The 22,799-nt window shown below is 44.3% G+C and overlaps 1 protein-coding gene across 1 annotated transcript in view; it reads left to right on the top strand.

The window, feature by feature from the left end:
- BOC (BOC cell adhesion associated, oncogene regulated) overlaps nucleotides 1-22,799 on the top strand; it is a 261,571-nt gene that overhangs the window by 60,601 nt on the left and 178,171 nt on the right. The window contains exon 3 of the mRNA XM_057544844.1: nucleotides 17,502-17,603. The gene's annotated coding sequence lies outside the window, so the exon portion shown is untranslated. The remainder of the gene's footprint in view (nucleotides 1-17,501; nucleotides 17,604-22,799) is intronic.

Raw genomic sequence — 22,799 nt, 5'->3', positions numbered from 1 at the left:
TAGGTGATTGGAATTCAGCTCCCCTACTCCCCTACCCCAGACCCTCCTCCCACTAAGACAACGGTTGTCCCTTAGGTAGAAGGAGCTTGAAATTTTACGATTAGAGATTTATCCTTTATCTAAACATTTTATTCTTTAGTAAATTTCTACTGAGAGGAATGAGCCATTAAAAAGTTTAGCATTGATGTCTTACTGAGAACGTATTTATGAGATAATTTCCTGCAAGGAAATTTTGATCATGTGCACGCGGAATGGGGGGCAGTCAGAAAAGGGACAGAATGAGAGACTGACACAGAAGAGGGAGGCAGAGATGGAAGACACCTTTGCTTAATCCTCAAATTTTTGTGCTACCCGGGGGAAGCCCTCCCCCTCCCTGCTTCTCTCCCTGTCCAGGGAACATAAGGGTAACTGGCTAGTTCATCCAAAAGGATCAACGAGTGGGCAGAGGCCAGAGAATAGAAGGCTGCCAATAGCAGGGATGGGGGTGGGGGCAGTGAGGTGGAGACAAAGGGGGAAGTAACTTTTTAAATAAAAAAATGATAAGTGATGAAGAGAATGGCTAATCCTGGGGAACCCTGAGAATGCCAGACCGCCAAGCAAGGGCCTTTCTTTTTTTCACTTTCCTCTTTCTTTTCTTTTTAATTTCCTTTTATTTAATTTCGCTGCAGCACGTATAATCAATTACAGCCTGAATCGGGATAAAGGGAGGGGAAGCACTTTAATTCATAAATCAATTTTATACGGTCATCAGTCAGGTTGTGAATGCAAATACCTCTGTCGGTTTAGGTTATTCAGAATTAATTGACTCCCACCGGGCTGGGCTGCAGATGGAGAGGGGCTTTCTCACAAAGTCTCCTCGGGCCCAGCTTGGGGGCTGCCTGCTTCCGCCCTTCCCCCTCAGGCCCTCAGTCACCACCCTTTGCTCCTTTACCCTCTGGGCCCCAAACGTGGAGATGATGGGGGTGGGCATCCAGCAAAGAAGCTGGGTGGATAAGAGCCCAGAAAGATTGTTTGAAGAAGGAAGGGGATACACAGAAAGATGAAAGACCCCAAACAAACCCTCTTCAGCCCAGGCCCTGCAGAGACACCTTTACGTGATTAGAAATGCTTCGCTTTCAAGGGTCTGCTTTTAAGTTCTCTTGAGCTTCTTAAATAAGAAAGAAAAAAGAAAACAAATGGAAAAGCCAGAGCCCCTGGGCTGAAGCTGAAGGGATATCATTCAGAAACCACAGGGTTGCAGTGGTTCCTGCGGCTGCCAGATTTGAGCAGCTGCGGAGCAGCCCAGGAGAGAGGGCGAAGCGCCCGCAGGGCCCAGCACAAGTGAGGGCAAGGTCCTGCCCAAGCACCTTAGGCTGACGGGCACAGAGAGCCCTGCTCTGTGGACCCGCACCGCAGCATGCGGAGAGAAAGAGGGAATCAGGTGTAGGAAGGACTGCGGCTGCCTAGCTGGGCAGCACCTGTTTCCTAAGTCAGGGTCTTCTCCCACGGGAGTTCACGCCAATTTGGAAAAGACACACACCTACCCACCCGTACATTAGGCCTACGCTGTCCTCTACTTCCCAGCTAGCTACCACCCTGAGCGTGTTGCTCCAAATCAGACTGTTTTCGTGGTTTTCACCGATGGCCCCCACGTTAGACTCACCTAGGGAGTTTTTTGTTTTGTGTGTTTTGTTGTTCGTTTGTTAATGCCGATGTGCAGGAGGTCCACTCTTAATAAATCCTGCTTTAATCAGGTCTTGAGTAGAGCCCAGGGAACTGGTGGTTTTTTTTATAAAGCTGCAGGTGAGTCCAATGTACAGGTAAGGATAGAGCCACTGAAGTATCTGAGAACCACTCCCACCCCCAGGCCCCATGCTCTCCCCAAAACGCAGCAGTGGTTCTCAAAGTGTGGGGCATTAGAATTGTATGGGGAGGGAAAAAATTGGTAAGGAAAAGAAAAGAAAACAAAATAAAATTTGAGACTACATATGTTGCAGATTCCTTGGTCCCCTCCAGACATAGTGAATCTCTGGAAAATTCTGCAACTTATACAAACTCCCAGTAAGTGTGGGAACCCCTGCTGGGGCAGAGCACCAAGATGTTTGCGCTGCCTTTATTTGAAAGCAAATCCTACCCTGCTTTCCATTGCTGGGCATCACATTTTGCCTTCACGTAGCAGTTCTGAGTTTGTGAATTCTGCCAGAGAGCTCTCCTGAGAGACCCAAACCTGAATCTGACACAAAAGGAAAGCAATCCATTTGATGGGATGATCTTAAAGGTTGCATGTTCCCAAACATGGGTTCTTAATCCATATCGAGGCTCTGAAAAATCAGCTGCAAAATTCTTAACATATTTTTAACCAGAACTCAAAGAATCAGCCCCTGATCTTTAATACAGTAGCTTGTATGCAAATGAGCCATATTTATTTATTATAAAAGGCTAAGAGGAATTCTTGGAGAAATGTTCCAGTTAGTCGCTCATTTGTATTTTACCATATACTATTGGAGGCAGTAAAACTGCCTTTCTTTAAAATTCTTAGTACTTCAGACTTCATTCCCAAGTCAGACTAGACTTCCTCTCCCAGAAGTCTGAAAGTCTTAATGGAGATTAAATGTGTGTTTTCTCCTGCTGTACTTAGCCAGCAGCAAAGAGAAATTGTGGGGGGTTGGGGGGTGCAGAATGAAAGGGCACCTTGTTTGCAAAGCTCTATGTTTCTAAGGTAGAAAACGAAGACATCCATTCGGGGGAAAAAGAAATCCTTAGACCATTAAGGCAGTATGCCAGGGTGATTAAACATACTGCCCAGCTTTGAAACAGCTGCACCACTTACCTTGGACCAGACGTATAATTGTGTGCCTCAGTTTCTTCCTCTTTCAAGTGGGAATATTAACAGGAGGTACTCCATAAGGTTGTTGTGAGGATTAAATGAGATAAAGGGTCTAAAAAGCTAAGCAGAAAGCAAGCTCAGTAAATGGCAGCACTTACTTCGACTGAGAGAAAGCATGGGTGAGAGGTTTCTGAAGAGTGCATCAGCGGGCCTGTTGGTCTGAATTGGTCCCCACAGCAGCAGCATCCTTGGGAACTTGTTAGAAATGTGCAATCTCCAGCCCCATCCCAGAACTACTGATCAGAAGCTCTGGGGGTGGGACTCAGCACCCTGTGTGTTAACAAGCCCTCTGGTGATTCTGAAGCACCCTAAAGTTGGAGAACCACGGGGTAAGTGAAGGGCTGGAGGCTTGGCAAGCAATCAGAAGGTTCTTAGGGTCAAGCAGTTTGTGGTAAAGAAGGAGGTTGGACTCGACTCTCTGTATAGGAAACAGGAAGATGGCTTACACGACTGTGTTTGGGATTGGAAGGAAAGGCAGCTCAGAGGGACTGCGGCCTGGGGTGTCCAACCAAAGGATGAGATCTCAGCAGGAACCATAACACTTTGTACAACAGCACTGTTTGCAAAGCCCTGCCCCAGGCAACCTCTCAGACCTCGCAACCTCAGACTGCCTTCCCTCCTCCATACTCCCAGCCCCTCCCCAGATTCCAAGACCCAGGGACGCCTCCGATCCCATTGCAGCCTGGGACATCAGCAGACTGCACTGCCCACTCCGTTGCCAGATGAGAGCAGCAGGGAAGTCTGAGTCTCCTGGCCTAGACTTGTGCAAAGAGGGCAGCTCTGCCAGGAAAAGGGTCCTAGAAGGGTAGTCTCAGCCATGCTGCTTTGAGATGCCAGTGGAGTACCTTCTCCCTAGCACTTTCCTTCTCCCACAATAGGATTCCCAAGAGCCAGAAGGTGGAGATGGGGAGAAGGCAGTCTGGAGGGGTGGAAACAAAGGAATTTGGAAGTCATCTGTATAAAGGTAGTTTTTTTTTAAGGTATCAAAAAAAAAAAAAAAAGAGGAAAGAGAGAGAAGTCCAGGGGTTTCAGAGAGAAACCACATATTCAGATCTATAAGAGGCTCAAGAAGGAAAAGCAGGCACAATTAGGAGCCAAAGGGGTGGTTAAAGTGCCCTGTTAAAGATTTCTACTTCCATTCCACAAAGAATAATTGAGCACCTACTGGGTTCCAGGGACTCTGCTATACTCTGAGAGACAGAAATGCATAAGACACAATTCCTGCCCTCCAGGAGCCTTTGAAGAAAGACAGAAGAAAATAGAAAAATTGTGCACGTTCCTTCCAAAATAACATCTGAAGAAAAGGAGAAAACAAAGCAGCTCCCAAAGTTTTTTTTTAAACATTTGACTTAAATTTGAGATTTGGAGTTCGGCAAAAAGGCAGAGTACAAATTATCCACTCCCAACCCCTCTCGTTTACACGCACATACATACATGCACACGCACATGCGCACGTGTACACACACACACACTTCAGCAGCAGTCGTGTCCTTGTGGAGCTGGCCAGTGAAGGATCCGCCTTCCAGTGGCTGCTGTCCCTGCCACAGGACTTCAGTCTTGATCAGAAAAGCCCTAGAAGTTCATTAAAGAAACAAAGCCTAGAGTTTCTGGTACATAAGCCAGCTCCAACCTACCTTCCCTTCAATGAGGTAAAGGCAAAGGAGCCTGACAAACACAGGTCTAATTTCCTGTGAAATGCACAGGGGTTTAGAAACTAGGAGAGGAGCAGGATTTAGACAAATACATTTTGCGTTTTATCACACAAGATACATAAAACCCTTGTGTTGTGTTCACTAGGCCCAAGGCCCCCTTAGTTTCAGCCATCCTTGCCTGGCACCACATCCTGTCTTGAGCTCAGCCCTTCAGATCCCCCTCCCTTTGGGCTGCCTCTCCTCAGGGAAGAGAAGTTAAGGCAACTTCGTTGGTGTGGTGGCTGGGACTTAAGTCACGTGCTTCCCAAGATATCTGTCCCAGTGGTCACTTTCCCAGATCACTGTCCCACTTTCACACTTTCTCTAAATGTGAGCCAGTCAGTTATTAGGGTGGGGCAAAAAGGAGACCCTAAAAGGGGCCCCTTTGTTACTCTGCATGCATCAGCCCCCAGGTACTCCTGGCATCTGTTCTCTTGCTCCCTGAAGGAAGAAATGAGTTTTTATTCCCTCTCAGGTCTCTACTGATATTTATTTCCCAGGTCAGTTCCAAACAGCCAAATGAATTTTTCAGAAAAACTACAGCTGGAGTGTCAGGGTCCAGGTAACAATATTAAAATAATCGAGAGAGGAAAAAATCTCAGAATCCCTTGGGTGTCTTTTTCACAGAGTTTTCTTCTGGGCATCCTTGCACACTCAGGGTTATTCCTTGTTTCCCTTCTGTTGTTCTCCTTGGCCATCTTCCCTGCCACTTCTTTTTTTCTCTGTATTGCTCCCCAAAGCACAAGCTATGTGTGTATGATCCTGAACAAAGTTGCTTCCAAAAGTTTTTTTTTTTTTAAGAATGTTCCTTAGACAAAAAACAACCCTGGCTGCAGCTGGAGGCTGCTGGGATTTCTGTGCCTTGTTTTCATGCATGGCCCCTTTCATGAAACCCAAGGGAATTCATGGGGGTGGGGTGGAGGAAAAAGAGGAGGAGGAGGAAGAGAGGCGTGAACCTTTACACCCAAAGTGGGACCTTCTGAAGAATTTACAGCGTCTTTTCTGGAGACCGTTAAGGTTTATTGCCCCAGTACCAGCAGTTACAATGCTCCGTGGAGCTCAGAGCTGAGCCCATGCCAAGGATCCCCTAGCTCGCTAAAGCTGGCAAGAGGCCAACTCTAAAGCAAGTTCACTTCAGGAAGAGAGAGGGAGCTAGCTTAATTGGGAGGCGGGTCGGAGGAGAGAGAGAAACCCAGAGAGTAAATAAGGCATTATCAAGTCACAGCTTCGGCTCCGCAGTCAAATAAAGCTGACTTTGGGTGACTTTCCACCGTTTACTAGCTTCTGATATTAAACAAGTGATTTAACCACTCCAAGGCTGAGGTTTCTAATCTGTAAACCAGAGCTCATAGGAGCACCTAATTTATTGGACTATTGTGAGGATTAAATAAGGTAAATACTGTAAAGAGTTTAGTACAGTGTCTGGTTCACAGTAAGAGCTTAATGTGTATTATTTTACATTGATATGATTATAAATAATGGCATTGCAGGAAAGGAGAGGCCACCAAGTTCACACATTTTCTAAAGGTGAATGTGTATAACGAGACTTAATTTCTTTCTTACCTCTAAACATTGCCTTCTATGGCAACTCTCCCAGCCACGTCTGCTAGGTACCTTGGGTGTGAGGGGAAAGACCCGTAAAAAAAAGAAGAAAAGTGAGAGACAAAGAAGAGATGATGATAGCAAAGGAGATTTATAGGGAGAAATAACTGGAAAAAGACATGAGAGAAAACTAAGTGAAAGAAACGAAAATGGAAATTGTCAAAGATGGAAAGAATTTTTGCAGCTGGATACAGACTAAGCAGGAAATGTGGATGAGAGGCAGAGGAGTCTGGAAACGTGCAGGGCTTGGTTTGCTGGCCAGTGAGTCCTCTGGGGAGGTAACGACTCCTAAAAGCCATGAGCTTGCAGGTATTTAAAAAGAACCTAAGCAGCAGAGCAAACCTTCCTGCAGAATGTATAACCCCTCTGTATACTTTCTGTCAGTCACAAGTCCTCCTTCCCAACCCTCCCCGAGCCATGGATGAATGCCCTACCTCTAGCTGCACAGCCTCACACCTGCAGACTTTACTGTACTCCTGAAAGAGACTTGGTTCTCCAAGATAATGTTTGACACTTTGTGCTTTGGGTGGCTCTGCCGCAAAGGGTTAAATTATCCCATGCCTGGGGCTTGCTAAATGCTCCATAGTGTTTGTTGAATGAGTGAGTGAATGAATGAATGAGTCATGTTGAGGCAGGCCTACGTGACTGCTAAAGGCTACAGGCTTTCTTCCTCGGGGGTGAGGGGGTGGAAATGTTCTGGAATTAGATAGTAGTGGTGGTTGTACAACCTTGTGAAGGTACTAAAATTGCTGAATTGTACACTTTAAAATGGTGAATGGTATGGTATGTGAATAATATCTCAATAAAATAAATATAAAAGCATAAGCTACAGCCTTAGAGAAACAGTCACAACTAGCGCTTTTCTTCCAGTTTGCTCTTGACATTGGGTCCTCTTCCCATCCCTTTGCTCCTTCTCAGAACATAAGGACAGAATAATTACCTTAAAAAGTCTTTTCAAGTTTTCCTTGGATTTTCAAGTTCCCATGAAACCTAAGTGAGATCAAAGTTGCTTAGATCTCATCGAAACGAGGTGGCTAAATAGAAGGGGCACAGCCTCCTCTGGAACATTTCTCTAGGAGCTGTGTAAACGTTTCCTGCGTGAACACAAAGATTCACTCTCTGAGTGAACCTCTTCACATCGTCCCAGCCACTGAGGCTCAGCCGCTAAGAAATTCTGGGAAATCAATGGCACTGTTACCTCATCTTAATGTATGTTAGCCTTAAGTGCTTTTATGAAACACCTTATCTTCCCTGACAGTCAGGGGCCTTCAAGTCAGCAGAAATGATTTTCCAGATGGGGTGAAGTAGAACAAAGTCTAGCAGTAGATTCGTCTGCTCTTTCAACCTCCCCACACAGAGGACCTATATACACAGAGATGTCTTCCTGGTGTTGGAAGTCACTGTTTGCTATGGACACTTCAGTTTTGTGAGATTGTGTGGTTAACTTATGCACAGCACACTTCTCAAAGGATTTTGTGTGGAGCTTATTTCAGTGGCTTGTTTAGTACTGGCAAAGGAAACTCCTAAATCTTAAGCACCATTTAATACATCAGTAGCAGACTTTTTAGACAAACAGGATTTCAGGTTCGAGGGCTGCTGTCTGCTCTATTCCTGTCAATTAAAGAGGGAATGAGTCCATATGTGTCTGCCTCCCGCTCTAAGGTTTGGGCCAAGTACTGGGTCTCCAAGAAAAACTGAAAAAAGCAGGCTATCTTCTGTTTCAAGTTCCTTCTCCAGCATCCAATCATGAACAGAATAAAAATGTAAAAAAGTGAAATGGTACTTAAACCTAATCTTGAACAAAAGAAACAAGCATTAACATCTTCATTCACTTTCTGTAAACTGAGAGGCCCTAAGAGTTTCTGAAAAGTCCACCCAATCATTCTTCATAACTTGTCATGACTCACTGAGAATCTCAGTTACCAAGCCTACAAAGTGAGATTTGATCTTGATCTTAGGTTCCTGGTGTTGTCACTACCAAGGCCCCCATTCCTCTATGTTTGCAATGATGTCATCAGCCAACCAGAGCCTCAAATCCCCATGAGCTCTCAGGGCTAACAACTGAATTGCCTGACATCATCATCAGTTGGGGAGTTTGTTGAAAGTTAAATGTATGATTCCTTTTAAACTTCTAAAGTTGTTGAAGTAAAGCTTTTAGAGCCACTATTTTTCTCTTTGAGTATCCCCCACCTGTTCAAGGACCCCAGATTTGAGCTTCACCAGATAATCTGTGAGGCTCTTGCCAGCTTCAGGATTCTCCAAGTCTAGAAATCAGAGGGTGAATGAGTAAGTCATGAGTGACCTGGATTTGCCCCTCCTTTCAGCCTACCCTGAAGATTCTCCCTGAAAAACAGAACTGCCCACTGGCTGGACTTCCCACTCAGAACCAGTCATTACTGTCTTCATAGTTAGGGTAAAACAATGCAAAATCAAGGAAATGGTCATTATTTGGATTTAAATCCTGGTTGTTAATTTCCTCCAAAAGCCTTTGGTCTAGAAATTTAAGGGAAACAGCTCCTTCTTTTGTCTTTTCTAACAAACTTTGTGACTGTAGGAGATGAAGAGAGAGATTCTTATCTACTGCGCCCCAGGTAGTAAACCATAAAACTCTTTGAGTTCATTGAAACCCTAGAGAATGCTTGCACAGAGGGAATCAGCCATGCAGCTGAAATTCAAGAGAAAGGCAAAGGAAGAGAAAGAAAGATGTCCAGGAACCCAGAGACGCTATAGCTTCTTTCCCCAGTGCCTGTCCTCTTGTAAGCGGCAGAGGCCTAGATCCCACACTCAACCCCTCTCTCGTATACCTCTTAATAGTGTGGTTTTCTAGACACTGTGGGTGGCAACCATTTATATTAAACCTCCATTAGTGCAGAAAATCCAGAGTAGCGTTCTTTGCTATAAAGAAAATGGCACTGATGTCAGCAGCCCTTCTCACAGTGGCCAGCATGGTTGCTTTTGCAGTCTCCAGTGTCAGCAAGCTTGCAGTGTGGCTTATCTTGTCCTCTTTTATTAAAGTTTTATATATATATATATATATATATATATATATATATATATATATATACACACACACATACAAATATATGTGCTTTTTCAGATTCTTTTTCCTTATAGGTTATTACAAAATATTGAGTATAGTCCCCTGTGCAATACAGTAGGTCCTTGTTGGTTATCTATTTTATATATAGTAGTGTGTATATGTTAATCCCAAACTCCTAATTTATCCCTCCTCCCTTTCCCCTTTGGTAACCATAAGTTTGTTTTCTATGTCTGTGGGTCTATTTCTGTTTTGTATATAAGTTCATTTGTATCATTTTTTTTAGATTCCACGTATAAACGATATCATATGATATTTGTCTTTCTCTGTCTGGCTCACTTCACTTAGTATGATAATTTATATATCACATCCTACTTCTTACATTTTCCCCCTTGGAATACCAGTGTAAGACCATGCATGTTGCCATGTGTTCACCTCTTCTGCTGCTTCTAATTGCTGCCCAGCACTCCAGGGTGGTCCTCCATTGTACTTTATCTGTCCAGCTTCCTGACACCACAGACAGTACTAGAATAAGCATCCTTGTGTCTGTTCCCTATGGCATATTGTAAGCATTTCACTGGAATAGTATGTCTAGGGCTAAAACTGGCGGGTCATTGGGTTTGTAAATATTTATTTGGCCAAGTAGAGCCAGATTGCTTTCCAGAATGGCTACACTATCCATGTTTCATCAGCAGCATATGAGGGTCCTCTGAACCCACGTCCCTGCCAACACTTGGCATTATCTAGCTTCCTCATTTTACATTTGAGAAAAGGAAGCTTGGCATGAGTGGATCCTCTTCCCTTTTACCAAGAAGAAGTAGATGTAGCTTGGGGTACTGGAGCCTAGACTATGCCAAGATGCCTCTATGGCCATGGTTTCTTACTCTGCATTTCCTCAGTCATTTAAGTATGTCCCTTACCCTATCTGTGCATCAGTGTTCTCATCCCTTAATTAAAGGAGTAATATTTGATGATGTCCAGGGTTCTTTCCAAATCTATAATTCTCCACCTCTGAGCACCCTTTTGTCCATCACCAGCAATTGCCTCTGCCTGTAACAGCATCCAAGTGTCTCTGTGGACTTCAAAATGTTGGAAATGACAGGCTGTTCTTTGTACCTTTTCATCTAAGTGACAAAAGCACCTAAGGAATAACCAAGCACCCACACTCAATGCTATCGCCTTTCATATGAACCTCCTCTCCCAGTCTCTGCACCCTCGACTGAGACAATGCCCAGAAATAAAAGACAAGGTACACAGTGTACTTTTGCAAAGTCCAAGAGTATGTTAAATTAGGCTTTGTTCCAGTCTGAAAAGTTTTATTTCCCCTGTTCTGGTGAGGGATGGATCACATTATTTCTAAGCCAGAGTCCAAATACAGAAATGACATCACCCAAACTGGGAGAAGCCAAAGGTCTCTCCTCAGCCATTTCGTGAATAAGGGACGGAGAACTGGTATGAAGTTGGGGATCGCTCTGAGAGATTTTATGGCTAAATATTCACTCCCCACTTATTTCTCTATACTGGATAAGCTTCTGCAGACTCTTCTGGCTTCCAGCCACTGCCTGAAAGGACTGTGATTGCATGTCCGTGTAGACTAGCCTCTCCAAGATTCACTTCTGACATCTCCCTCAGGAAGACCAGCCCTTCTTGAGCCTCATAGATGGGCAGTCACTTTCCACCAGCAATCTCCACGTTTAAACCTATCAGCCCCTTCCCATGTCACATTCTTGTCAGGTTTTCAAATCTCAGAGATCTGGAGAGGCTGTATTTGGGGCTGAGTTTCGGCTCCCTGTTCTCAGGAAGAAAGAGATGAAGTGCACCACTGGCCACAGAGGGAAATTCCAGGGTGAGAGGTCTCAGGTCCTAGGCTCTCGTCCTCTGAGCTGGTATCTCTTCTGTCTCCTCTCTCTCCTGAGCCCATATGGTTCCATTTTGGATACCCAGTACACCGCTGTCTATCCCAGGGTTGTAAAGGGCAGGGTAGGAATTGTTACTGAGGGGTACTCAACGAGATGCTCGTGTGTAATTCAAACATCTTGTTATCCTAAACAAAGGACTCTCAGCTGGCTGTTGTGCTCTTGTCCCAGTGGGCCCCTTTGTCAGCAGCAGGATTCAATCTTCTCCCTTTGATAGCCAAGTTGGGATATTTATTTTACTTTGCTATGGCCCAAGATCTGCTTATTGGGAAGAGCTGCTTAGCCAGTTTGCATCAGCTCTGCTGGGACCTGGATGGGAAATTCAGTATCAGCCCACATGGAATATTGTTCTGGCTTAGCTGCAGGATTAGGGTTCAGAGTTCCAACATACTTGTCTTCGCTTACTCTGCAGGGTCACTGCTAGGACATGTGGGGCCCTGCACCACTCAGGCTGGTAGGGGAGTACTCAGGTCTGGGACTTAACTGCTTTTTTTTTAACTTTAAGTAATAGCATGTTATAGCAGAAAAAGCAGTGCCCGGGGAGGTCCAGACTTTATTGAACTCACTAACTGAGATAAGTGAACATTATAACCAGCCTCATCGGTTCATGTCAGGTTTTTGACCAAAAGAGTTTTGAGAAAAAAATGTTGTGATTTTTAGAGCTCCTTTTCAGATGTGGAAATTACAGGTAAACGATTATGGAGCTAATTAATGGAAAAAGCATACTAAGCCTTCGGCACCAGAGGACAGAGATTCAAATCCTTTCGGGCTGATTTTGGGGAAGTCACTTAATTGCTCTGAGGTTCAGTTTCCTGAACTGGACTGAACTACCACCTTGTCGTATTGTTTGGAAGATTAAATGAGACATGGTATGTGCAGCATAGGTTAAGTTAAAAAAAAAAAACACTTAATTTTAGGATATATGGAGGGATGAGGGATGAACTAGAGCAATGAAATGTTGGAAGAAACAAGAAACAGATGTGGGGAGGGCAGTGAACCATATGGAAAACCTTAATTTGAGAGTGTGAAGGAGCAAGGGAAAGAAGAGTCTGAAGAATGGAAACTTGCTAGTGGGCTAGGTAGGCTCCGGGGAAGGCCAGAGCCTCTAAAGTAGGTGTCTTGAGCTGTATATAACCAGAACATAGCGCAGTGGAGCCAAGGGATGGGTGTAAGGTACAGCGGGAAAAGTTGAGACACCACTTGGGGACCTGCCTGTTGGATATATAGAGAACCAGTCAGTGTGTCTCTCAGCATCAAGCAAGTTTTTCCACTAGGAGCACCTGACTCTTACTCACCTGGATGCATGTCTACCCTGCAATTTCATTGCACTTGGAGCCAGGTGACTAAATTCACATTGCCCAAAAGCCCCCAAACATAAATGAGAAGTAAATGATGACATTTGTTATACAGTGCATGCCTACCCAAAGTGCCAGACACTGGGCTAAGGCATTTTACACCCATCACCTCCTTAAATTCTCACAGCACCATGAGGAATGTATTATTTTCCACATACCATAGATGAAGAAACTGAGGCTCAGAGACGTTAAATGATTGCCCAAGGTCACAGAGCTAGCAAGTGGCAGAGCTGGAATTCACCTCTAAGTCTGACTGACAGCACGAACCACTACAATGCACTTCCTTACTGCTGGTAGCAAGAAATGTCATAGATTTTATATGAGAAATCCGTAAGCTCTCAGGCACTGGAAATGGAAGGCTACAGTGGTGGAGCTTTTGTGGGAAGGACCTTGGCCCCCTTCACCACAGTCCTTCCTCTCGGCCGGCTCCCAGTTCCCGGCTGATGCCCACTAGGCACAGCAGGCACAGGGAACCCACAATCCTTTTAAGGACCCACAAAAATGTTTTACTTTGTCATAAAATCAGAAGAGAAAAACTAATATAATTTATTATATTCAAAGAAGTTATAAAGGATAATTTTTAATACTTTTATGTGGAGAAAAGGGCACACAAAAGGCCCATGAAAACCATAATGCAGCGCTGCCTGCTTTCTTAAATAATCTAGAAAGTGTATGGTGTGTAATTGCAATCCTTGCGTAGCACCACCTCCTCTTTCATTCATTTGGGGAGTTATATCATTCTAGAAATCCTTAAGTAGGGAACATGCTTTTCTTGGCAGGCTGTTCTTTTCGGCTGATGTAGAAGTTGATACAAATATATCTAAATACTCAGATATACAAATGTGACCAGATACTTAAAGCTTAATATTCACAAGCTATACCCAAGAATTGTGTACCCCAACTTGTCCACGGACATAGATTCATAAGCACCATGGGGCAGCCCTAGAACCTTCACTGTAAACATAATCACCAACACACACAAAGACACACACACACACACACACACACACACGCACGCACTTCTCCAACAATAAAACAAATAGACAAGGAGCCAAGAAGATCAAATTACTATCCCATGAACAGTTAAAAAGAGAAAAATCCCAGATTTGCAGTCCAATCTGTGGTAGGTAAATAAAGGATCAAGAGGGGGTGGGAAAAAGAATAAGGCAGTGCAGATTGAGCCAATGCGTTTATTATTATTATTTTTCAAGGTCCAAGACCAGAGCAGTTATTAATGATGGCTCTCAGAGTCTCCCCAATTAGGCATCCCCTCCCTGCTCTTTGAAGGATTCCAGATCTGTACAAGCCAGTAATAACATCAGGTTTGAGGATTGAGTTGGGGGTCAAGACAAGGGGAGAAGGGGAGGGGGTAAAAGCTCTGTGAGGGGTTCCATGATTAAAAACAAGCTCAGAAACAGCTGAAAAGCCAGAAAGGAAGCTATCTCCTTAATTGGACTCCTTTCACCTCTTTCTTTCCCCATTCCGCCAACAGTTCTCCTCCCTCCACAGAATGTATCCAGGCAAAACATTTGAAAGGGATTATCTGCCCTGTTCTTCAAAGCCAAGTTATTTTTGGTTAATTGGGGGTGAAAATGTGAGGCAACCTCTGAGCAAAGATACCCTGAAGTCCTGCCTGTTTAGAATCAACAAATCCCAAACTCATACCGGTAAGAAGATGTATACTCATAATGGAGGGTCAGGCTTCAATATGATTCCTACAATATTCATTTATCTGGAATGTTGGGAGATTTAGGTATTTTGGTTCACTAATTCATTCCACAAAGATATAATGCCACCTATTGAAACAATAATGATAATAATAAAGTGATAACTCTGTGCCTGTGCTAAGTACTTTATCTGCAGTGATCTCATTGAATCCTCACAGCTCCATGCATTAGGCACTGTTATTACAGAGAAGGAATTGTACAGACGAGGAAACTGAAGCTTGGAGACGTGAAGTAACTTACCCAAGATCTAGGAAATAGATCAGATGCACTGTAGCTCAGATCTCTCGTTGTGTAGTTTACATTGTGGTTTTTTTTCTCATTATTATTCATCATTTAAGGTTCTTTCCAAATTTTAACTACTAGAAATAACATGGCAATGTACTCTTTGTACGTAAAGTTTTTCTCTTATTCCTGATCTTTTTTTATTTTTTTAAGAATAAATTCACAGGAGTAAGATGTCTGGATTAAATGGTTTAAATATTTGTTGACTCTCACTATGTATTGCCAAATTGTATTTTTTTTTTTAAAGAATTATTTATTTATTTATTTTTGGCTGTGTTGGGTCTTTGTTTCTGTGCGAGGGCTTTCTCTAGTTGTGGCGAGCGGGGGCCACTCTTCATCGCGGTGCGCGGGCCTCTCACTATCGCGGCCTCTCTTGTTGCGGAGCACAGGCTCCAGTCGCGCAGGCTCAGTAGTTGTGGCTCACGGGCCTAGTTGCTCCGCGGCATGTGGGATCTTCCCAGACCAGGGCTCGAACCCGCGTCCCCTGCACTGGCAGGCAGATTCTCAACCACTGTGCCACCAGGGAAGCCCGCCAAATTGTATTTTTAAAGGTTTTGCTCATTTACACTGGGAACATCACCATACAAATGACCCATTTTTCTCAAATCCTTTCAGACACTGTCTATTTACTGATAAGATTTGGCTGCTCTCTGGCCACCATTCCACGATCAATGGCAAAGGTTCTCAGGAATTCTATTTTAGTGGCCAGTAGCATCCCAAGGCTGTGAACATGCTGGATTATAACAGGCTGTATGAAGGCCATTACCTCTTACCCCATCTCCCATCTGTTGGCCAATACCTGTAATTCCACCATTAGGGACTCATCCTTTTGGCTTAAGGTTTAGAGTTTTTCTAAAATGTCCCCTGGAAGGTGTTACTTTTAAATGTCTATCAGTTATTTATATTCGGTGTTGAAGGAACAGAACCAGGTTATTTTGAGAAGGAAAGGAAGCCAGGAGACAGTGTTTGGAGTTCTGGGGGCATGGGGTGGGAAAGGGGGTTTGGGGAGGGACTGAGAGCCAAGAAGAAAGGTGCAGGCTTCCCTGGTGGTGCAGTGGTTAAGAATCTGCCTGCCAATGCAGGGGACCCAGGTTCGAGCCCTGGTCCGGGAAGATCCCACACACCACGGAGCAGCTAAGCCCGTGCACCCCAACTACTGAGCCTGCGCTCTAGAGCCCGCGAGCCACAACTACTGAGCCCGTGAGCCACAGCTACTGAAGCCCGTGTGCCTAGAGCCCATACTCCACAAGAGAAGCCACCACAATGAGAAGCCCGTGCACCGCAACGAAGAGTAGCCCCCACTCGCCGCAACTAGAGAAAGCCTGTGAGCAGCAACGAAGACCCAACGCAGCCAAAAATAAATAAATAAAATAAGTAAATCTATAAAAAAAAGAAAGAAAGAAAGAACATGCAAGTCTGTTCCCTCCCCTACTAGCCAAGGGTACACTTTGTTTTTCCTCTCCAGTGCTGTGCATAGGAAGGTAGTTTTCATTTATTCCTTTATTCATTCATTCCACAAAAATTTTTTTTGAGTGCTTACTATGATGTAGACAGCATTACAGGTGCTGGAGAGAGATACATCCATGAACGAAACAAAGTCCTTGCCCTAAGGATTGCTTACATTTTAGTGACAGGAGACGGTCAAACAAATAAACATATAATATGTCAGGAAGTAATAATGCTGTAAAGTGTTGTTTCTAAAGAGGAAAATTGTCAGAAGCCAGTCTCTGAGAAGGACTCCGGGGATAGATAATCTCCAGACTCAAGGATGTGGGGCGTGTATGTGAGACTGAGGGATATGGCAGGAAAACAAAAATCACAGACAAATCACTAGCAAACAAGGCAGCTTTCTGACTCTTATTAGACAGTACTCTAGACCCCCTTCATCTCTCCCAATGAAGATTCATGATTTTAGTCACCAGATCCCTCAGTTGGCTGTAAGAATGTGAAGGGTGTGTGGGAAGTTCTGTGTGTGGATCCAGTGTATTGTTCTATAGCGAGAGCAGCAGAGCTCTTTCGGGCTTCCCTCTGACAAGTGCCTGTGGTGAGAAGGCTGGAAAGCCTTGGAAGTTAAGACTCTACCTAACCCGCTGCTGTGGAGCTTGGGCCAGGCCCCTAACTGCTCTGCCCTGGGCTTCAGTCAAGTCCAATGAAGCAATGAGAGAAGTTTAGACTCTAGAAAGAAGGTCTCCATGGTCCCTTCCAGCCCTAGTCTCTGTCTTCTACCTCAGCTTGCATTTCTGCCTGTGAGCCTTCCAAGTAAACAGCAGGATTAATCCATCAGCTCAGCTGGGCTGGGAGAGGAAGGGAAGCAGGCAGAAGAAGTATCAATGGTATTGCACTCCAGTGAGCACTGAAGAGGCTCCATTCATGGACCAACAAAACCTGGGAGAAGCCTCGGACTTAATCTGCCAAGGAGGCTCCAGCAGTAGGAACAAAGGAAATCACAGCCTTATTTGGCAATCCAGGCACAGCTTCTGTGTTCTCCCTGAGACCTGAGCCCACCAGCTCCCCCAGTGCACGTGCGCACACAGCGTGCGTGTGCGCACGCACACACACACACACACACACACACACACACACACTGTGGGTTACAGGTTTCCAGAAGGAAAAGGGAGGACAAAGAGGCAAAGACAAGGCACCTGAGGAGTTAGGTGATAGCTGATAGAAGAACCTCATTTTAACACTACCTTTTAGACCAGGTTGTAGGAGCACATGTAGTTTAATTTTATAAAATTAAGATCCTTTTTACACTTAATAACCAAGGAGCACTTTGATGAGGTTCAAAATGAAAGTCTTGCACGGACTTCTGCATGAAACCTTTTAGGGTCCTGAAGTAATTTACGTTTCTTAACACATTATGGCGGTTACAATACTTTGTACCTTTCCATAGAACCTCTAGCTAGGCATTTAAAAAAATATTCCGACACCTTTCTAGTGAAGTAGGTTGGGATTATGCATAGTCCCATTTTATAAGTGGGAAAGCTGAGGTCGCGTTACTTATGGCTGTCTATTATGTCTACAGTATGCTGCTGCAATCACCTGGGCCAGCTTCCTCACCAGACACGATCCTTGACTTTGAATGGATGGTGGTGAGAATGAGCAGATTGCTGTCATCCTTTCACAGGTAAGTCCCAGAAAGAGGATGGGCAATTAGGATGCCACGCAACAACCAGTAACTTTCCTGGTTGGGGAAATAGGGACGTGATGCTACCCCTCTCCATGCTAATCTAAATGCCACACTCTGTCCTTGTCAGCTGCTGAAAGTATCTGGGAGAGTATATTATTAGGATGACTCACAGAATTAAATAATCACTTGTTTTTGTTTTGTACTCATATGTTTTTCTTCATTTGACCTTCTGCTGCCCTATGCTGTCATAAATTGCATCTTTCTGAAGGCAAGTCTAAGTTTTCATATATTAGTATGTATAAGTAGCATTTCAGCTTATAGGTATTGTCTTTAAAAAGGAGCTGGAGCAGTCTTTTGTGGGGTCTTCAACTAAGATATTTGCTAAATAACTTCGGGGCAAATATTTTTGCCTGAAAGCCTAGTATAAAAATGAAAAGAATTCTGCAAGCAAGGAATTTAGCTTATTGTGTTCAGTTATTTTTCCATAAGGAATAGGTGAGGGATGTGAGGTTAAAAATTATTGTTGAGTTATGACCAGTAGGTGACAGACATGGTTTGTTTTTTTAAAATATGATACCTGTGGCCACAACTGATTGTAGGAAAAACCATGGAGATGTTTATCATGCGTTCAGCTATTTTCCTTTTCTGTGCTCCTCTCCCTGCTAGTGGTTTGTTTTTACCTGTGAATTAGGTGGCCCTTATCATTCCATCGAGATGTTCTAGATCTTTGCCCTACACTTTGATGTTTCCCCTGAGTAGCATCTCTCACTTGGGAGCAAACCCATTTCCCCCCCTTCATCAATAGTTTCCAGTCCAGGTATGACTTCCTGATAATTGGACAATTTCAGGTGTATCCCCGGAACAGGGAACTTTGGGGGCCAAAGAGCCTCCATGCAGCACTCCTCTCCAGCTCTCCATGGAGGGTCTGCTCATAGGTTGAGTCTGGCCCCTTCAGACCTCTCTTCTCCACTATCAGAGAGGGAGTCAAGACTCTTAGCCAGGCTTGTGAGCAAAACAAAGGAAGCTGTTGCAGTTGTAAAACTATTTTAAAGCTCTTTGTGGAGAAGGAACTTCTGGGGGCCCTGTTGCTTCCTAAGAGCTCTCCTCCCACTCTCAGTGGTGTGAGTGTAAATTATCCAGAAACCTCCAGGCCTCTCATCATCACAAGTCTCACCTTCCCACTCAACTCTCTTTCCAGGTGAAGACATAGCCTCTGCAGACCTACGAGCCCCCTATAGTTGACCTCCCTGCCCCCATATACAAAGTTACTTCCTGCTTTGGTGGCATCTATCATTAGAACGGATTAGAGGTGTTTTGCACAAGTGGCACATGGTGGGCACAGTGTATATGTTGGCAGAGTCAAACAGACTACCAAGAAGGGTACATACCCTTCTGCCATAAAACTCCAATAGAAGTTGGCTTGCGTCTGAGACAGGGACCCTCAAAGGGTGGTCTAAGGCTCACAGCAGGCAGGAAGGGACTTGTGAGCCTTGAAAGGGTTAAAGTATGTCTTTTGTGGGGAGGGATGGAGCTTCATGTGGTAGATGATGGGGTAAGTGAGCTATGGGGCTTTTTGCCATAATCAAAAAAATTTGAGAACATTGGATAAAAGTACAGTCATGCCAGGAAGCAAAGGGATGGCCGTTGTCTTTGAAAAGTGTCTTCTGCTGCACCTGAAAATGGGCAGCTCAGCCTGTGACACATAGGGATGCAGAGAAGGTCCACAGATGGCCTTGACCTCAGAGACTCATCACCATCCTTTCAGGTTCTGAATCCTGACTCTCCTGACATCATTAGAATAGCATTCCCCACCCCCAAGAGCTGAAACTCCAAGCCTGTGTGCATCCAGATATTACACACACACACACACACACACACACACACACACACACACACACACACACACGTGTTGCCAATTTGTTAATTAACCCTGATAAATACAACTGATAAGAGTACTAGTTATTCCCTTTGGCCTGATCAGAACATTCCTTCAGAATGAAGGATGTGAGTTGAGTTTCAGAAGCATCTCTCCTTGAAGAAGCTTTAGGCACTCTCACAAGGTCAGGGGCCAGGAAAACCTCTGTCCAGGATAGTGCCTCTGCAAACTTCCTTTTTCTTGACTCTTAAAGCTGATCATTTTCCTCTCCCCACTCTACTTCCCAGAGAGATGTGTTCTGTTCAGAGGGGTTCTTCAAACAGCCTGCACTCAATTGGTTGGGTTCTGAGTACTGTCCTACTACCTGCTTCCCTGAATTTTCTCCTAGTTCACCTTGATTGGTATCTTAGGTATCCCCAAGCTTTTGACTCACATATTTAGGGCTGATATCGTGGTTTACTTCCACAGGTGGCTAATCACATCCATTGTGTATGGATCTTAGTAGTTTAACTCTTACAGGGAACTATATTCCCAAAGTCTTAGAACACATCTTATTGTGGTCTCTAGGCCCTACAATGTCTTCTAATCCTGTGATCTGTTGGTAGGAGCAAACTCTCCCCAAGTGACAGCTCCTGAGTCACAGAGATGGACACTGAGTTGGTGTATTCCTTCTACCATCCCTCCTCTGACTTAGGCATTCGCCTTGACCTCTTCAGTGAAGCTGGCTCTAGACAATCTTCCCACACAGCACAGAAAGAATTGGGATGAGAGATGGCTGAGTCCCTTAACAGCAACTTTTTGAACAGCAGAGGAATCAAATAAGAGATGAAAAAGCAGCTGCAAATGAGTATGTGTGTCCTGGGCCCTCAAGCAGGACAGGGGGCTGAAGTTTAATTGTCCTCTCTCTGGATCAGTTTATTGGTTGTAGCTTTCAGGATGGTCCCAGCTCCTGAAGTCTCACTCACTTAGCAAACATCTACTAGTAGCCTCCAACCTTCACGGCACGGAGTGTGGGCGTAGGATGAGTAAAAGATGAATAAGACATGGTGCGTGCCCTCCAGGAACTCACAGTCTAGTGAAGGCAGGAACACTGGCTTTCTGGCAAGTGGTTCCCGGAATAAGTTATGGGATAATAACAGGCAAGAAGGAGAAGGAACATTTGGGATTGCCTGGAGCGGCATCCACCCTTGCAATCCTTCCTGCAAGCACAAGGCTGTTTTTCTGCACTGGGAGCTGCGCTCCCCTTCTTCCTCCTTCTCCCTGCCCTCCGGCTCTTTCCTCCCTGCCTGAGTCTGACTGTTCTCCCCGCCTGAGGGCTGAGGCGCTGCTTCACAGGGTGAGTCATCCCCACCTGTCCCCATACACAGAGCGGCACCCCTCCATGAAAGGAACAGGGATCTTCGGAGTAAGCTCAAGTTTGGGCCAATATATTTACTTACTTTAAAGAGGTTAAAGAGTGAAAACTCTTATTTGAATGTGATTGAGCTTCGACACTCCTTTTTAAAGCACAGGGATATGGTAAATTTTTTTAAATGTACCTACCCTGGTATCATGAGACCCCCCCAGGGCTAGAAACTATGGACTAGTGAATGAGAAAAAGCTAGGAAGTAAACTAGCCTCATTTAAAAAGCTAACAAGGAGAGTTGTATTAATTTTAGCTAAAGTAAGTTCCAAAACCAAGTGAAATGTTCCAAGAACGGGCATCCCTACAGATTCTATTGTTCATAAAATGGTAATCCAAGATATTATGAATCTGACAAATATTTAGTGTCAGTCACCTTAGTGAGCACTGGAAATACTGAGCAAGTCAGTCTCAGCCCTCATGGTTCCTTGATGAAGTTTCTTCAAAGTAAAAGGCACAGCTTCCTAAAAGTTCTGTGCTCTCTCTTGCTCTCTCACTCTCTCTCCCCCACCTTTCTTTCTCTCCACCCTCCCCCCACTTTCTTTCTATCCGTCTCCCTCTGTCTTCCTCTCTTTCCTCACACTGGTGATAGTCATGGGCAGAGTCTGTTGGCAACTACCACAAAGACATCCAGGCACTGCTTTGTATCATCCATACTTTGCTGTGTGGTTGTATCAGTCAGGATAGACTAGGTTATGCTACAGTAACAAACAACTCCAAAATCTTAGTGGCTTAAAACAACAAAGATTTAGTTTTTCACTCAAGTCACATATGCATCACAAGTCAGCAGGAATCTTTGCTTTTTGTAGTCACTTAGAAACCCAAGCTGATGGAGCAGCTACCATCTTGAATGTTGCTGGTGATTGTGCCAAAGGAAAAAGAATGCTTTGGAAAGTCTCAAAAACAGGCTCCAGGCCCCAGCCAGGAAGCATTACATGTCACTTCCACACAAAATTCAAAGGCTGTATAACTAGTCACAATACCCCATTCAACCATAAGAATCCAAGAAGTTTAATCTTCCTCTGTGCCAGAATTGAGGAAAATGAAATATTTGGCAAATAGTACTAGTGACTACCACAGTGGTGTGTAGTAGATTTGATAGGTGCTGATCCAAACCCTAAGATTCTAGGCCACTGGGGAATTTCGACCTTATCATAGTGAATTCTGCCTCCTCAGCCTCAAAGGAAAGTAGGAAAAGCACAATTCCCACTAGGTTCTTGGAATAGTCTGATTCCAGGGTGACCTTTCGTGCCACTCTTCAGCCATATAGATACACACACACACACACACACACACACACACACACACACACAGTGGAGATAAGGGAGGTGGGAGGGGGACTAGAGTAATGAGATGATCAAACGCGGAGGTTTCAAAATCAGACAGAGCTGGGTTTGCATCCTGCTTTCACCACTTACTGCCCATGTGAACTTGGGCAAATTTCTTAACTCTTCTGTGTCCCTGTTACCTCATCTGAAAAATGGGACTAATAATGCCTAACTCCTAAGTTTATTGTTGGGGTACACTGAGAGAAATCATGCAAATCCCTTAGCCCAGTGCCTGGTAACTGACAAGTCCTATAAGTAATAACCATTATTGTTAGTGTTAGGATTGGAATAATAAGAAAATATCAGTGCAATGTCGAAAAGATATCATGTAGCAAATCTGAAGGATATTTAAAAATTTTTGCCTTTTCCTTGAGATGCTCTACTAAGTGTCAAGAAAAGGAGTGTGGGAGAGATGTGCACAAATAACAACAAATAACACGCATGGAGAAGTCAGTGGTGTGATACAGTGGATACACCATTTCCCAACATACAGTGCCTGGGGGTTCTATGTATATAGCACTCCTAAATATCTCCTAAGGTTAGCATGTATACTCTAATCTTAGATATTTATTGAGAGCCTACTATAC

The sequence above is a fragment of the Balaenoptera acutorostrata genome, chromosome 4 (assembly GCF_949987535.1).
Source record: "Balaenoptera acutorostrata chromosome 4, mBalAcu1.1, whole genome shotgun sequence".
NCBI classification, from domain to species: domain Eukaryota; kingdom Metazoa; phylum Chordata; class Mammalia; order Artiodactyla; family Balaenopteridae; genus Balaenoptera; species Balaenoptera acutorostrata.
This window is presented reverse-complemented; position numbering and strand designations above follow the sequence as displayed.